Genomic DNA, 15,190 nt, shown 5'->3' with positions numbered 1-15,190 from the left:
GGTGGGCAGGAACTGATGTGGAGCTGAGGTAGAGTAAAAGAATTCAGCCTGAAACTGCTCTGTTCTGGAGAGATAGTAAACAGGGACATCTCTTAGGAGACCTGGGAAAATTTTACCACGTGCCTCACAGGACAGCCAGAATGAATGACTTCCATGCAAAGGATATTAGGCACACTAAAGAGAACAATAAAAAGCATCAGCTAAGAAAAGAGGCTTTCACTCCTTTACCATTTATTCCACCTGCTCCCCTTGACCATGGAAGAGCAAGAGCCATCAGTGAGTGGGTGAGGAATTGGATTAAGGAGAGGTAAAGAGGAGACCGTGTCATTTCTCCCTCCTCGCTCCTGGTGGGCAAAATTTTGGGTTAGGATCAGGGACAGAGGAGGAGGGACAGTCTTAATTGGTAAAGAGAAGTTTTGATTTGGACTGGGTTGGACGTCTTAATACCTGAATGTGAAACTCTTTTAATACCTAAAAATGACAGAAACTTATGGAATCTGCCCTTGGTATTGACAATGGGGAGGGAAGGAAAAGCTCACTGTATTTAAGATCACTTTCAGGAGTTTCTCCCATTCAATAAACTAGTTGCAGTTTCTTCTCTGATATTATTTCCTCATCTTTATAATGGGCATGCATGCTAAGCCTATTTTATGTTTGGGATGATTAAATGAAATGTATGGCCTGGTGTGTGTTGACCGACTAACTGATGGATTGACCAAATGAGGGGCTGAAGGAATGGAACTACTCTGGCCACATCAGTCTTTCACTTCTTGATCAGACCCATTGGGCAGGTATGTTTATTCCTTGAGTGATTGTACTTCAAATGATCATCATCAAGTGTTACCACCTCCCAACCTTTTCAGCTGTACTGCTTTAAGTGCTATTCTAATTACTGGAGTATCTTTTTCTCAAGTAATTCTTGTTGGATAAGAAGGATTTGTTTCACTGTGGCTTGGATGCCACTGTTCCAGTTTTCATTTCATGTCCATCAAAATAGCCCTTCACTTTCTCCATCGTCTTTTCCTGATACTTCTCTGTGTAATTTCCCTTTTGTTACCTAAGAACATTAAGGAACATTGCCTTCCAGCTTAGCAACATTATTACTAAGAAACATGGGGTGAGATGCACAATTTTTATTCTCAAATACTTTACCTTGAACAATTTAATCCTGGGAGCATATACATAAATTTCTACTTTAAGTTGTAAGATGTTATTTGTCACTCAATCACAATAAAGATGTGATTTTAGGGATGAATTTACAGAATTGGCAGAACTTAATTTCTCTCTCTTTTTTTTTTTTTGTGAGTGAAGCAGGAGCTGCCTCCCTCTTTGCTCCACAGTACTCTGACTTGGCTACATTCTTGCTGTTTTATCTTGCTGAGAAATATGTATAACAAAGCACTTCAGCAGGGGACTGTGGCCTCATCTGACTTAAGAACACTTTCTAGAAGCTTAGTTGAGAGTAAGAGAGTGACCCTTTGCTTCCACCCACCACTGCTGCTTGTCTCCTCCTGCCCAAATTTACTTTGTAAAATTTTCCCAAAGGAGAGAATAGTCACATTTGGGGAAGCAGAAAAATTTCCTGCTGTGATACTGGTGATTATACCAACTGCCCATGAAACGCAGAGGAATGACAGATATTTTGACTTGCATTCTATGAACCAGCAGAGTCTTGTTAACATCTGTAGCAGCACATCTGCCACTGGGCTTGACCCAGTCAAGAGACCCTTCCTTCTGAGAGAAGTTGAAATATAGAGATTGACAAGTCTATGTGGATGCTATGTAGAAATGTACTTAGTGTCAAGTCTCATGAGGGTTGACCCTTAGCAAAATGTGCAACTCACAAAAGTTTGACACAAATACATTTGGTTGTTATTGTTGCTGTCCTTTTCTACTCCCATTCCCGCCTCCATTTTTCTCAAGCTGTTCGTGGCTCCTTGTGGTCCTACCACCTTAGGGTGCATCATGCTTGGCAAACAGCAGGTCCTCTGTCAGTATCTGTTGAATGAATGAATGACTTTTTATATAGGTAATTATTTTAAGCAGATGATTATTTTTCATATGCTCCCTGTTATTTATATTATTTTAAATACATATGTAAGTAATACACGCTTGCTATAAAACATTAAATTGATACAGAAGGGGATACAGTAGAAAACGAGTGTTTTCTTTCATCTTTTCTGTCACTCCTTGTTCCGGTTTGCTAGTGCTATCATTTTGGAAAACACCAGAAATGGATTGGCTTTTATAAAGGGGGTTTATTTGGTTACAAAGTTACAGTCTTAAGGCTACAAAGTGTCCAAGGTAAGTCATCAACAATCAGGTACCTTCACTGGAGAAAAGCCATTGGCATCCAGAAAACCTCTGTTAGCTCACATGGCTGGTGTCTTGTTCCCAGTTTGCGTTTCAAAATGTGTTTTCCAAAATGTCAGTGTCAGCTTTCAATGGCTGTCTTCAAAATGTCTGTCTCAGCTGCAGCTCCTCTCAAGTCCTTCTGTTCCTGAGCTTTTATAGGGCTCCAGTAATTAAATCAAGATCCAAGCTGAATGGGTGGGGTCATACCTTCATGGAAACAATCCCATCAACAAGTCACACCCTAATCAAAGGTGTTACTAGTCACATCTCCATGGAAACAATTAAAAGGTTCCTACCTAAGCAACTAATACATCTGCCCCCACAAAACTGCATCAAAGAAAATGGAGTTTTGGGGGACATAAAACATCCAAACCAGCACACTCTGTAATCACACACTCTTTCTCAGAAATAATCACTTGTAAGAATTGTTCCCAATCATCTATATTACTCCTTTTTAGACTGTTGTTTCTGACTTTCAGTTAAATTGATGTTTCGTAATATCTTTACTGGAAAATAGATGGAAAAGTTTAGGATAATATCTCTTGAATGTGTGTGTATATATATATACACACACACATGCATACATACATATATATTTTCAAATATTAGAACAGGTTCGTTAGAAGGTGAAGAGCTATGCCCTATGTGAATACTGGATCCTTTCTAGAGCTTTCAATTAATTATAACAGGCTAATATTTCCCCAGTTACCAGGGCTAACTGAAAGCTGACTATCATACAAATTGGTTTTACTGATCATAACACTGGGTATCAGACTTTAAGAAAGATTATTTTAAAGAGTTTCCTTGTATTCCATGCTAGGAGAAGGATCCAATTGGGAGAATAAGAATGAGATGAAGAATCTAAACTGACACCAGAATGAAAGCCTGTGTGCTGTGAGAAGCATTCAAATAATTTTTTAATGAACTGCTTCCTTTGACTTATTTTAAGATCTATATATAGAGGAAGGGGGAGCATGACAGGAATAGAATAGATGGGAAAAAAATTAAACAAGATTCTGCCCCATTAGTTATGACTGACAAGGAAAAGATAATAGCCAAAAAGCAAATGGAGTCTGTTAGCAGAAGAAGATAATGATAATGGGACTTTTCACAAATGTATCAGGGAAGAAGTAGATAAAAGTTTAAGAAAAAGTTCAGTAATCGGTGGAGCTGGGCATTGTATGAATGACTCTAAAATGGCTGAGATATTGTTGTTTACATTCTATAATTACCAAGAGAAATAAAGAAAGGAAGTTTAGATTACTAATGAGTAAGGAAGAAAATTGCAAACATGGCTACTAGAAATGCAGATAAGTGACTGTCCATACTTTGAACCTTTGAATATATATATATCAGCACATCTGGTTGACATGAAGTGCATAATTTTATAACATAATTGTGGCGATTCAACATGAATTAAATATCTAAATGCCTTGGATCCTGGAGCTGCCAAGTTTCAAAGAGGCAAAGCAGGCAAACTGGAATAACATATATTTGAAAGTACATGCTCTATGGTTTCATGCTTCAGATGGACCCCTCCTCTTTTGTCTCGGAAGGATAATAGTCACAAAAAAAAACTATGCATTATTGCTTATCTGTTGTGAATTTTATCTAAGACAATGTAAGCACACTGGCCGTATCACTTCACTTCCTCCTTACCTTCATTGGGGGAAAAAAAAAAAACCTCTTAATTTATTAAAAGCAGGGAAATAATATGCCTAATCTCCAAAGCTCGGCTTCATAGAAGGAGCTATTGAGCTGTTGACAAAAAATAGTGGAACTTCTATTTGCCTATTAATCTTTAAATTCTGTTAATGTATTATCTAAAATGAGAAATCAATTATGTTTCCTCACATTTAATTTATTTTTTGGAACGAGCATTCTTTCTTGGGATAGTTCCACAAGAAGGGTTGTTGGTAGAGGGTTGACATTTGTTTGCTTTCAGCATCCTGGGACCTTCTGCAGCGTATGAGAGCCTTTTAAAGTGGTTTCATATTATCTTATTTGCATCAATACCTTTAGAATGGAAGTGGACTGAAACAATTCCCTCAAAGATATCACAGATAAAATTTAATAACAATGATGTGAGCAAAAGGCAAGCATCAAGAAAATAGAACTGCCATCTTACCCACCCCTCATATGAGTTTATGTTTAGTCATTTAGTAGGTAAAAAAGAGGTAACAATCTAATCATCTAAATTACTGGGCATAAAGTTGGAAATTATCAAGAAGGCCTTTTGACATGTGAATTTGCACCTGTAACAGTAAATGTTGAACTTCATTCTAAGGGAATATTCATTCCTGAGGCATTAACTACTGATGGTATGCAATCATCACGATTAGCAGAGTGTTTAAAAGTAGTTTTTATTCCATTATATCTCACCCTTTAAATCTTCTAAATTTGCTACATGTGTGTGAATAAAACTGTTTAAAAATATTCTAAATAAAAAATAAATACATATATTTTGGGAATGCATGCTAAAAATTTACTGATAGAGGTACAGGATTAAAATGCTTGGAGATCACTGTATGTGAAAATGTTTATTTAAAAAAAATGTTTCAGCAGTTCTCAATATGCTCTAGAATGCTTAGGGATGTTTTTAACGTATGCCATATTTAGGTATAAATCTCATGATACACAGTTTGAGATGCCTAAGTTCCTTTGTCTTTTTATGAATTCTTCTGAAAGTTGGTCAAGACATTTTCCTCCATTCTTCCATGGCCATTTAATTAATAATGGCCCCTTTACCACTCTTCAAATGCACTCTAGGATATTGCACTAATATTTCATATCTGTTTTGACAATTGGTTGAAATGATACAAACACCTTAACGTCAATGGAAAACCTTTCATTTTCTCCTCCTGAATGTTGCAAAATGAAGACAGTTGTGCTGAGATCACGTACTAGGGGTGTGTTAATTCTTTCAGGTCTTTGGGTAGTGAGTCTATGGAATCCAAAAAGGGAGAGGCTGAGTTCCAAAGGTCTCCAGGGTCTTTCTAGACTGGGCTTAAGTCCTACAATTGTACTAAAGGTATTGATGATGATGTTCATTCCAGGAGAAAGAGCTCTTTACATTTCTTACAATAAATCTGTGAAATTGAGAGAAAAAATACCTTCCTTATTAAGAAAGGAAAACCTTTTTAAAAGCCCAAATTTAAAAATTCTATTGAAATCACCCTATGAGCTGGCCTCTCAACAAATAGCTATTAAATTTTACTAAATATATTAAAAATGTTTGAGCAATATTTGCTCATCATAGGAAATCTGGAACAAGCCTAATTGTGGAAAGGAGATAAAAGGATCACTCAGAGTCCTAAAACCCAAAGAAAACCAGTATTATCTGGGTGTATTTCCTGCCAGACTTTTTTCTGGGTAAAGAATTTTAAAATGACATGTAGATAAATTGTTTTCCCCATTTTGGGGGGTCTTTTTGCTCATTATACCTTTACATGATGTTCTATTAAAAAAAATGTTTTACAAAGCATTCCCTGTGATTTCTACCTCATTCATCTTACGCTCTTTATCTGGCTCAGGTAGGAAAATAAGGGGAGAAGGTAGCAGTTTACCTACTAGAAAAATTACATTGAATTATGCTGCTGTGCCCCTGTTCCCAGCCTCTAAACTCAGGAGGAATTAAGGGAAATAGCATGATTAACCATTTAGCTATAAAGGCCCTCAAAGATAAAAATTACATAATTCAAAAATTAGGGCTTCCCAGTACTTCCTGGTGGTATTGACCAGCCTGATATCACATAAAAGAGAAGAAATAATGAATTGTGCACTGACCTAAGAAGGATGTGTCTGAAAAATATAATTCCTTTATATCATGTAGGACCACACAAAAAACGCTTACAAATAAATGTACTTTGCTGTTTAATTTGAACATGATGTCATTGAATATTGTGTGAATTTTGCTTTGTTGGAATTTTTAATCTGTGTGCATATTCATGTTTGTCAAAGTTTTGTTTCTGACTATCCCGGGAGGTAGTGGGGAGAGGAGGAATTTGGAAATGTTGGATTTACTTATTTGGTGTGGTTTTGTTCATCAGCCATGGATAGATACTTAACACTCAGGGATCCATAGCTTTTCAAAGATGGATAACCTTAACCATCTCAAAGGGTGTGACCAATGTCCTCCAGTTGCCCTGGAGCTTAGGGTCACTGAAGCAAAGTGTTTCTGGAGGGTCACTAGGGTTAATAGTGAGTGGCTCCGTTTCCACTCCTGTTTCCTGGACCCGTGAATCTGACTGTGGGAGAAACAGCACTATGAAGTGGACGCTGATTTAGAGCATACACAGCCTCCTGGAGAACACTGCCCCAGCCCTGCAAGGTATTGCCACCTAGTTGGCGCCTTAACTGTGTCTGTAAGAGGCCATTTCACCTGCTTCAGGATGATGGGGAACATTGTTAGACCAGTGAATTCCAGGAGCATGTGTCCATTTCTACAGTTCTTTGCTGTGAAGTGGTTTCCTAGATCAGATGCAATGTTGAAGAGAATACCATGGCAGTTGATAAGGCATTCTGTAAGTCCACTGATGATAGTTTTGGCAAGCAAATCCATATCTGGAGTATATGTCTATTCCAGTAAAAACAAAACATTGTTCCTTCTATGATGGAAGTGGCCCAGTGTAATCAACCTGCCACCAGGTAGCAGGCTGATCACCTTGGGGAATGATGCCATGTTGGGGGCTGAGTATTGGTCTCCGCTGCTGGCAGATTGGTACTTAGCAGTGGTGGTAGCCAGGTCAGCCTTGGTGAGTGGAAGTCCATGTTGCTGAGCCCATGCATAACCTCCATCCCTTCCACCATGGCCACTTTGTTCATGGGCCCATTGGGCAATGGCAGGAGTGGCTGGGGAAAGAGGCCAACTGGTATCCCCAGAACAGGTTGTTCTATCCACTTGATTATTAAAATCCTTTTCTACTAAGGATATCCCCTGGTGAGCATTCACATGAGACACAAATATTCATGTTTTTCACCCATTCAGAAAGTCTATCTACATACCTCTTCCCCAGACCTCTCTGTCACCTGTTTTCCAATCATGTTCCCTCCAAGTCCCTGACCATCCAGCCAAATCATTGACCACAACCCATGAATTAGTTTACAGATGCACCCCTGGCTATTTCTCCTTCCAAGCAAAATGAACAACCAGGTGCACTGCTCCAAGTTCTGCCCACTGGGATTATTTCCCTTCACCACTGTCCTTCAGGGACATCCCAGAAAGGGGCCGTAACAATGCAGCTGTCTACTTTGGGGTGGTACTTGTACTTTGTGCAGAAATCAGGCCTGAATTTTATTTTCCTCAGTCAACTGATCCCAGGGAGCTCCCCAAGAGGCCATAGCTGCAGACTGGGAAAGAGAAGATAATGTGGTAGGAGTGGGATCTATGGGCATTTGGGCCATTTCCTGTGCCTTCAGGGTGTGCTCAAGCTCGATCTTGTACATATCACTTCCATTTGATGATGGGTGCTGCTGTGCTTATCCAACTGTATGGATTGTTGGGTCAGGTAATACCCAGTTCACACTGGGCAACCCAAGTCTCATGGTAACTTGGTGTTCCATGGCTAATCATTCAGTCCCTACTAAGGCCTTGTAGCAGGCCAAAAGCTGTTTCTCAAAAGGAGACTAGTTATCTGCAGAGGATGGCAGGGGTTTGCTCCCAAATCCTAAGGGTCTGTGCTGTGATTCTCCTAGAGGAGCCTGCCAAATACTCCAAAAAAGCATCTCTATTTGCCACTGAAACTTCCAGCACCATTGGATCTGCTGAATCATATGGCCAAGTGGCAGAGTAACTTGCACAGCAGTCTGGACCTGTTGCAGAGCATCCTGTTGTTCTTGGCCCCATTCAAAACTAGCAGCTTTTTGGGTCACTTAGTAAATGGGCCAAAGTAGCATACCTAAGAGAGGGAAATGTTGCCTTCAAAATCAGTGGCCAACTAGGCATTGTGCCTCTTTTTTTTTCGGTTGTAGGACGGGCCAGATGCAACAGTTTATTCTTCACCTTAGCAGGATATCTTGACATGCCCTACACCGCTAGAAATTTCACTGAGGTGGAAGGCCTGTTGTCCGGCGCCGCCCCGCTCGACCCCTGCTCCCCGGCCGGCGAGGGGAGAAACAAGGGATGGAGAGAGAGAGAGATGCAGACCACGCAAACTGATCTGGCTGGAAGTCACGACTCGAGCCACACGGTGGTTGTGAGAGCAATTCTTTTACTGAAGCTAGACAAGCATTCTCTGTTACAGATTACCACGCGTGGCAGAGTGCCTCGCGGGAGAACAGCCTCGATGCGGCCGTCAGGTACGGCTCCTTGTGGGCTGTCTCCCCGAGCTCTGCCCGGGAACTTTCTTATATACAATGATCACAACCAACAAACAGGCACCACGTAAGCGTGTACAATAGGCTAGCAGCAACTGCTGCTTCTTGCGCCATAATGCGGAAGCAGGACTCGAGCGCCATCTTGGCTCACTCGATGGGAGGGGTGTACTCTAGGAGCAGGCTGAAACAGGACGCGAGCGCCATCCTGGCTCACTCGATGGGAGGGGTGTACTCTAGGAGCAGGCTGCAGAATGCCCACTAGGCCCTAACCCGGAAAATGGCTAAAAACGGCTCTCCACATCTCCCCCTTTTTTATTTATTTCAGCCCAGTGTCTCCATTGATGAGTGTACTCCCGTGGGCCTGAACGACCCACTACATGTTTTGGTGCTTTGGGGAGTCTGGACTAGGCCCCTGCCATTTTACGGCAGAACCTCTGGCACCGACCAGAAAGCTTACCTCATATAGAGACCGGAGAGCCCGTGAGCTGGAAACAACGTGACTCTCCCTACAGTACTTCGCCTCGTAACTGGGGAAAGACGATTGGGGCAGGAGAGTGGCAACCAGCGTCAAAGGCGTCACTAGGCATCTCTGTGCAATGGCCAGAGCCCCGTGTGGCCACAACCGGGACCCCGCCTAAGAGACTCGCCTGAGACAAAATTTGAGACAGCTGGAGCTATATGCTATATCCGGGATATGGCCATGGACCTTGCCGCAAACCTGGCCCCAGAGCGCCCCACCCCGAGTGGCCGGGACGGGGATCGATCAGTCTAGAGCCTGCTGTCCATGTGAGGGAGGAGTAAAGGGGTTAGTTCAGCAGGGTGGGGGCTCAACGTTGACAAGGCGTTCAGGCGATTGTCAATGGCTTCGCTGCTGCGGGCTAGGCGAAGGAGAGAGGGTCAAAGTCCAAGAGTTCAGAGAAGCCGGAGCTCGAGGTTGGTATGACGTTTTGGCGACCGAGAAGGGCCTCGTGGTCGGCGGGTTGACCGATGGCGACGAGGTCGTGGAGGTTTGGCCGTCATCTCGGAGGAGAGGTCATCAGAGGTGGCGAGCCGTTGGTAAAAAATAGCATCCGTTTGTTTCCTTACAAGCTGGACAATTCTGCGGATAATGCAGGGCCCTAAGGTGAGAATTAGAATAATTAGTAGTAGGGGGCTAAGAAAGGGGAGGATATATGGGAGGACGGGAGCGAAGAAACTGGACCAAGGACCGGTAGCCTCACGATCTCTTTTGCGCTTTTCCAGTCCCTCCCGGACTTTCTTTAGGCTGTTCTCTGCGAGACCTGTAGTGTTGGCATACACACAACACTCTTCTCCTAGGGCGGCACAGACGCCTCCCTCTTTGAGAAGCAGAAGATCGAGACCTCGGCGGTTTTGGAGCACCACCTCAGATAGGGAGTTGAGGGAATTTTTAAGATGAGAAACAGCGTCTTGTAAGTGACGGATGTCTTCGTCAACAGCCGCCCGGAGGTGAGTTAGGGCGGAGCTTTGACTGGCTAAAGCGGCGACTCCGGTGCCAACGCCCGCAAGACCTAGGAGGGAGGCAATCGTGAGGACGGTGATGGGCTCTCGCTTTTGCAGTGGAGCAGGGGCTGCAGTTTTTTCCAGGCGGAGGAAGAAGTCTTCCTCGCTGTGGTATAAAACCCTAGGGATAAGGATAATTAGGAGGCAAGTTTCTTTAGTTGTATTGAGGGTTTGCACATTAAGGCAGGGGGTAAGTCCTGTAGAGGAGCAGAGCCATTGGGAGGAGTTGTGGGGAGCAAGAAACTTAGCAGAGCTCATGGGAGACGTGTAACTGGCGCAGGCTGTGAGGTTGGGGGAGTTGCCTGAGCGAGAGCGGATACACTTTCCTGTATAAGAGATTGAATGAAAAGTTAGGGGGACAGTAGTGACATTCCATTTGCACTCCGAAGGGCTGTCCTCTGTGCTTTCTGAAAAGGAGAGGTTGGAGGCAACTGGCTCATACGGAGAGGAGGAGGCGGAGAGGCAAAGCCAACAGGAGGCGGTAAGCTTGGGGTAGGAGACATTTAGTGAGGTGAAGGTTGCTTGGATAAGGCTGAAGAGGGGAGAGGAGTAACGAGAAGGGGGTAGAAAAGGTTGGGGTGGTGAGGTTGGCGATGCGTTGTTTGTAGCTGAGGTGCGTTTTCCGGATGCGTTGCTTATAGTTGAGGTGCGGCTGGAGGGCTGTGGAAAAAAGGGGTTGATGACTTTATTGGGGCCAATGCCCGAAGATGAATGTTGAGCTGCTTCCTTTTTTATGAGAATAAGGGATCCCGGATCGGACCCCGCTAGATGAATTCGGAAGCCCCAGGTTCGACCCATAAGCCAAGACGTATCGGTAGGGTCTTGTACGGTGAGCATTAGCCTTTTAGGACAAAGGTACCTGTCGAAATAGCGATTGCCTGGATTTAGGCAAGGATAAGGGATTACTGTAAGCTTTAGAAATTTGTCAGGGACAGCAGGGTTCCAGCCAGTGGCTAATGTTTCACACCCCCAGTATGCACAGTAGTACTCATAGGGGGAATTGTAGTATGATTTTCCAGGATTTGAAGATGGACACATATAATAATCTTGTATATTTAGGCTGCCTGGATAACCTCTAGGTTTTGGATTAGGAGGGGGGAACAAATCAATGGCATTAAAAACAAAGGAGGGGGCTCCTGCTGTGGTATTACAAAGAATTATCTTGGAGTCTTCCCAACGCGCAAGGATCCACTTCCAAGGCTGGTGGGGATTGGCCTGGGTAGAAGAGGCGAGGGTAAGCATGACCATTAGAAGGGAGGCAATGCTTGGGTAGGGGTTGGGATCACCGGTCCTCCCCCTGGACGACGGGGAGGCGGTCAGGATCATTCTCATCATCTTGCTGGTCATCTTGCTGATCGTCACCAGCGTTGAAGGTTGGGTCTCTTGTGTCATATTGGGGTTTTCCCAATTGGTCGGGCTGCAGCTTCTCAGCGCTCTCGGGCGTTGATACGGTTCTCACCAATCTTTCCGGAACCCACACTGGTTGACGTCCTGGTTCCTGTGGGAAGACACAAACAGAGCCTCTGGCCCAGCTGAGCACGGGGTCAGGGCCTTTCCATTGCCCCGACAGGACATCCTTCCAACGGACTAGACCTCTATGCTGAGGACTCGGGGTGGTGTGTTGCAGGGCAGGTGTCATGCCCTGTGAATTTTCATTTAAGAAATTATACGTGAATAAGGCTACAGACAGTTGGGCCTTTGGGGATAGGCCGTGACCTATCCCCTCTTTCTGTTTTTTGAGCAAGTCTTTCAGAGACCTGTGTGCTCTTTCAATGATACCTTGCCCTTGAGGGTTGTAAGGGATTCCATGCTTCAATTGCACTCCCATATTATCACAAAATTTTTGGAAAGTTTTACTGGTATAAGCAGGTCCGTTATCTGTCTTTAACATTTTTGGCTTGCCCCACGCTGCCCAAGCGGCAAGGCAGTGTGCAATGACTTGGTGGACTTTTTCTCCTGTCTCAGCGGAGGCAAACAATATTTGAGAACACGTGTCTACTGACACATGCAGGTATTTGATTTTTCCGTACTCTGAATGATGAGTGACATCCATTTGCCAAATGTCTCCTGGGACGAGACCTCTAGGGTTAACTCCCACAGATGGGATATGCTGTTGAGTAACACAATTTCCACAGGCTCGGACTATGTCTCTAGCGGCCGCTCGCGGTATACTAAACCGCTTAGCCAGGGTACCTGCATTGATATGAAATTTGGCGTGGAACTCTCGGGCTTGCTGATAGGGTGTCAGCATGGGGAAGACGTGTGGCTGTCGAGTGGCCACATCTACTATGTGGTTTCCTTGGGTCATGGGGCCAGGCAAACCTGTGTGGGCCCTGATGTGAGTTATGTAAAAAGGGTGTCGCCTGGCCCATATGACTTCCTGCAACTTAATAAAAAATGTCCTTACTGTAGATGAATGCCTAATAGTGCCCACTGCCTCTAGTATCCGTACAGAGTTTACAACATAAGCAGAGTCCGAGACAACATTCAAAGGTCCAGAGAGGCTTTTCAGAACAGTGATGATAACCTGTAGCTCTACCCATTGAGGCCTTTGTGGATGGAAGAGTACTGTTTTGGGAGTGTCCCCCTCGACACAATACGCCCCTGTGCCGGAGCTGGAGCCGTCTGTGTATACAGTGGGGGCATCCGCTAGCGGCTTAGACGAGGTCACCTTAGGAAAAATCACTGGGTGCCGAGCGACAAACTGCAAGAGGGGAGCTTTAGGAAATTGATTGTTAATGCTTCCGAGAAATGCACACCGGAGGACGGCCCACTGATCGATACATCCAGTGAGTACCTCAAGCTGTTGGGGGGAATAAGGCACTCGGAGACTTCTGGGTTGTTGGCCAAAATGCTGTACCGCTCTTCTAACACACTCCAGGGCTAACTCCGCAACCGCTGTAGGATAATGCTCTAGGACCTTCCGGGGGGAAACCCCAGGGTGGATCCAGAGCAGCGGTCCTTGCTGCCACAGCACTGCAGTGGGCTGTGATTCTGTTGGCAGCACGCATGCCTCAAAAGGCTCATTTGGGTTTATTCTTTTCAGAGCGGCGCGACTGAGCGCTTGCTCTACCCGGTACAGTGCTTGCCTCGCCTCGGGGGTAAGGTGTCGGGGCGAAGTTATGTTTGAATCTCCTCTCAACAAATCAAATAGGGGCACCAACTCAGCGTTGGGTAATTTCAAATACGGGCGGATCCAATTTATATCTCCCAAGAGCCTTTGCAGATCATTCAGAGTGCGTATATTGTTTAATCTGAGAGATACCTTCTGGGGGGAGACATGGGTAGGCGTGAGTTTTGCTCCCAGGAAAGTGGAAATGTCCGTCATTTGGATTTTCTCAGGGGCTACTTCCAGGTTAGCTTTTCTGAGGTCACAGACTAAGTGCGACAATACAGTCTCAAGGATTGCAGCATCCTTATGGGCTAGCAGAATGTCATCCATATAGTGAATAATTTTCACATGAGGGAACTGTTGCCGGGCGCCAACTAACTTGGTGGCAACATACAGCTGACACATGGTAGGACTATTAGCCATACCCTGGGGCAGGACCGTCCATTCAAAGCGATAGCAGGGCTCCTCTTGGTTACAAGAGGGCACAGTGAAGGCAAACTTAGGGGTGTCTTCGGGGTGGAGTGGAATAGAAAAGAAACAATCCCTAAGATCTAAGATGACAACCGACCAGTGCTCTGGCAACGCTGAGAGGAGGGGCAGTCCCACCTGAACTGGTCCTAAAGGCTCCATGCAATCATTAATAGCCCTTAAATCATGCAGCAGTCTCCATTTTCCAGATTTCTTTTTGATTACAAATATAGGGGTGTTCCACGGTGACGTGGAGGGAGCGATGTGGCCCTTTTCCAATTGTTCTGATACTAAGGCGTGCAACGCTGCAAGTTTTTCCTGTGGCAAGGGCCACTGAGGCACCCACACCGGAGCCTCGGTTTTCCATTTTAGTTTTATAGGTGTGGGTGGGAATCTCTCCTCAGTGGCCCCTAGGAAAAACCCAAACCTCGTCGGTCAGACTTGGGGGCAACTTGTATAGGCTCCGCACGTCCGTGCAGTGAAGCTCCTAAACCCTTGCCGGGGGTATACCCCATTTCTTTTAGAAGTCGCTTAGAGGTTGGGGAGTAACCGCTAATTAAAGTAACGTCCATTTGGGTCAGGATGTCTCTTCCCCACAAAGACACAGGCAGGGCTAATACATAGGGCTGGAAACTGCCTTGGTGTCCTTCTTCATCGGCCCAATGAAGGGCAGCTGCACTGAGCATGGGCGCTGAAATTTGGCCTATTCCTCTAATGGGCTCTTCCGCCCTGCACGTCGGCCAGGTGGGGGGCCATTCTTGTTGTCTTATGATAGACCGATCGGCCCCTGTATCGAGCAGGCCTAGGAAAGATCTGCCTTGTACCTTAATAGCCAGCATGGGTCGAGACTCCAGAGACATATGGAGGCCCTCAAAAACTTTTCCTGAAGACTCAATTCCTTTATCTCCTCTCTGTCTGATTCTGCTTGGAAAGACTGCATGTAAGCTGGGTAAGAGCAGGAGCTGCGCCAGCTTATCACCTTCTGCAATGACTAAGGCGCCCCGCTGAGATTGAACCATAACTTGGGCACGGCCTGTGAAATCTGAATCTACAAGTCCTGGTATAACTGTTAATCCTCTCAGGGCCGTGGATGCTCTCCCCAATATGAGCCCTACAGTACCAGCCGGTAAGGGCCCCTTGAAGGAGGTCCCTACTAACTGGACACCCATGGAGGGGGTTAGCACGAGTCTGGAGGTGGCACAGAGGTCCAGTCCTGCTGAGCCGGGGGACGCACGAATTTGATCGGATCCTGTGTTGTCGAATGGCATGCAAGGGGGTCCGTCGAAAGGGCGGACCCCCTCTTCCCGTTTTTTGGAATCTGCTCGGGGCGGTCAGAGAGGCGTCTACCCTGCGCATCGAAAACCGATCTACAATCTTCTGCGCGGTGGGAGCCTTTGTGGCAACGGCCACACGGCCTGG

This window comes from Choloepus didactylus, chromosome 10 (genome assembly GCF_015220235.1).
Source record: "Choloepus didactylus isolate mChoDid1 chromosome 10, mChoDid1.pri, whole genome shotgun sequence".
NCBI classification, from domain to species: Eukaryota; Metazoa; Chordata; class Mammalia; order Pilosa; family Megalonychidae; genus Choloepus; species Choloepus didactylus.
The sequence above is the reverse complement of the archived record's forward strand: the minus strand, read 5'-3'. Positions refer to the sequence as shown.